Consider the following 3,129-nt stretch of genomic DNA (forward strand, 5'->3'; position numbering starts at 1 on the left):
AGACCAAATGTGTCACCGGTCCCGCTCCTCTTCCTCCTCCTGGCACGTGCGCCGCCATCCCCGCACCTCCTTCCTCCTCCTGGCACATGTGCTACCATCCCCGTGCCTCCTTCCTCCTCCTGGCACCTGTGCCTCCTTCCTCTTCCTAGTACCCGTGCCGCCGCCCCCGCACCTCCTTCCTCCTCCTAGCACGCGTGCTGCCGCCGCACCTCCTTACTCCTCCTGCCATGCGCACCGCCGCCCCGACCTTCCCTGCCGCACTCTCCTCCCAGGCTCATGCCGCCGCCCTGACCACATCTCCACCAGCTCCGGCCACCGCCGCGCCCCCATCTCGCCCGGCTCCCACACCGCGCATCTCGTCCTAGTGGGGCTCCATAACCACAGTACCGGACCACCCCAGGCCATTCAACGCCACCAACCCGGCCCGTTCATTGCAGCAACACCCAGGATCTAGCTACCACCATGTCGTTCCCACGGTGACGTTCGATGGAGCACCTCGTCTCTCTCCTGCTGCAGGGAGGCCAGCTACTGCACTGTGGAGGTAAGATTCTTTCCTCTAGATTTCTTCTGGCGTCCAAAAATGTTATTTGATTTTTCCATGAAAAAAATGAGGCACCTAATATGTCTCTTTGTTCTGCAAGTGAGCTGTAAAAAATGTGGCAAATTAGGTAGAGATTAAACATCCCCCGGAGCACATCGTCAGTGTCCATGAGCGGGGCTCCCGTGGATGGCTGGATCCCATCGTCGGCGTTGATAGCGTCCACGAGCGCGAGCACCCCACATCTGGCGTGAGTAGCTCCTGAAACTATTTCCTTAACATTGCTACAATTCCGCACTTATGGTTGAGTCCTACTAGTAGTGATGAAATATAGAATTGAGTGGAAAATTTAGTTGATTCCTGAGACCCTGACTAGATTTCCTACATATACCGTTCAGGGTTTAGGATGCTGTAAAACAATTGTATACTTCTAGTTGCTGCTTCCTGCCACCAATGAATTGTGCAAGTTCAAAGAGTGCCGCATGAAAAAATAAAAAAGTATTGTATGGCAAGTTCATAATTTCGGTATCGTGAAAGTGTGATTTTTGGATAGTATTTTGTACGATTCATTTGTTCATCTTCAGAACTTAGAAATATTAAGTCTACTTTTTTCTATGATGAAGGTACAAATAGCTCCACTAGAATTGGTAACTGGTGGAGATCATTCATGTTGATTACTTTTGACAAGAATAATAGTCCGCTAGAGAATTTGTTGAAGATTAGATAGGAGTGAAAAAACTAAAGGTTTGGAAGTGATGGTAAAAACTGATACGTCAAATTTAACATTGTCTTATTTCTGTTCTATTATTTTCTTTTAGTTTTGGTGTCTGAATTTGTGGATATATGAGCAGACCCCAATATTTATTTCTTCAATTCTCTTCTGCCGTCAGGTCGCGGCCTCTTCCTTCTGTAGGTCACCGCCTCCTGCTTCTGCAGGCCGTGCCCCATCCCCCGATTCCCGCAGCAGACATGCCGCTCACCGCCGGCACCACAGTCCGTTCACTGCCGACAACCGAGGCCATTCAATGGTGCAACGACGAGGTCTGGCCTTCCCCCTTCCTCTTTACATGTATCTTTGTATTCTGTTTCAGTTCATCTACTTGTCGATCATAAGTTTGATTTCATCTATGTTTCCATGTTATTCCTGTATAGTACAACGGGTATTTGTATTCATTTCAGTTCATCTACTTGCTAGTTGTAAGTCCAATTACATATGTTTTTCCATGTTCTTCATACAGCATGAGAAGATTTGTAGATGCACAACAGAGTTTGTAGACTGCCATGTTAAACAATGTCAACAGGTTGGACAGACTCCCTCTTTTGTGCATAGAGGAACCTATTTTGTCAATTAATTTAAGGTGCTTTGCTATTACAATTTTGGTGCACAGGCAACAAGCAGCAAGGGAAAAAGAAGAGCAAGATTGACATCAGTAGTCAAAAATAATAGAACATCAGCTCTAAAATTCCCCACACATCAGTACACCTATGTATTGCTTCTGCGATTTTCAAATATGGTTACAGTTATTGCTTCGATTTTGCTGTTGATGTACATAGTTTGTGAAGAGAAGATTTTGTAATTCATTTTGCCGATGGAATGAATTACTAAAAGTTCAAATTTGCTAATTTCTGCAGTTCTGGTTCTCTAGATTGGTCTTGGTACATGATACATCTTAAGCTTGGTCTTGGTACAGGATACATCTTAAGCTGGAGTTCGTCGCTAAGCAGGTTTGATTATGTAAAGTTCAAGTTTTTTGTGTGTGATGCAGTATAGCTCAACTACATTTTGTTACCTCTTTACTTTTAAATTGCTGACTGGATGTTGAACTAATTCTCTGCCTTCTCCATCACTTACGTGGTTTCCTATTTGCTTGAGCTATTGTACTCATGTATATTTCAAAAATACTAAGAAATGTGGCTATCAATTATCTTATATACAAAATTTTGGGGACTTGATCTATTGTACTCATGTATATGTCTAAATAGGACCAAATTTTGCATGTTTTCTGCTTGTATGTATGTGGTTGAACTATTTAGCTATTGAGCAAAGTTTAAACTTTCTATGTGTGAAGGTTCAATCAAATTCATTTTCGTAGCTATGAGGTTGAGCCAATTTTCTCGTCTACTGAAACCGATCATTTGATAGGGAACTCAAAAGAAATAGCATATATGAGCATACGTGAAGTTCAAAAGTTCTGGTTCAGGGAAGTAGACATCCTGTAATTTTTGGGAATTAGTAGTTCACCTTTGCTAAGTGTAGCAAGTTCTCTGGTTGCAAAAATTAATTCACTTTGCAAAAAATCTGGAGGTCAACAATTTCTTTTGTTTGTTGTAGATGGAGATGTGTGTATGTATACATGTGTTCTGGAGATAGGAGAACTTATCTGGTGGTGTGTGCGTGCTGCTGCATCCTCTTCCAGCTGCTCTAATTCACACCTTCAGTGCAATTTCTATATTCCCTTGTGTTCACGAATCTTGTAGTACTTTTTTCCATAAAAATCTTGTAGTAATATGTAAAGCAAGCGTGGCCAACACATAGTTTAGGTGTCGCGGTAGTACTCACTGTTGATGGTGGCCTTCTTTTGTGCCGCTAC

At 43.3% G+C, this 3,129-nt stretch overlaps 1 long non-coding RNA gene across 1 annotated transcript; it reads left to right on the plus strand.

The window, feature by feature from the left end:
- The first annotated feature begins 1,811 nt into the window (after nucleotides 1-1,811).
- Nucleotides 1,812-2,920, plus strand: LOC123123247 (uncharacterized). The gene is made up of 3 exons (XR_006460580.1): nucleotides 1,812-1,839; nucleotides 2,171-2,263; nucleotides 2,871-2,920. It is a non-coding gene; the product is annotated as an uncharacterized lncRNA (long non-coding RNA).
- Nucleotides 2,921-3,129: the final 209 nt, after the last annotated feature.

This window comes from Triticum aestivum, chromosome 1A (genome assembly GCF_018294505.1).
Source record: "Triticum aestivum cultivar Chinese Spring chromosome 1A, IWGSC CS RefSeq v2.1, whole genome shotgun sequence".
NCBI lineage: Eukaryota > Viridiplantae > Streptophyta > Magnoliopsida > Poales > Poaceae > Triticum > Triticum aestivum.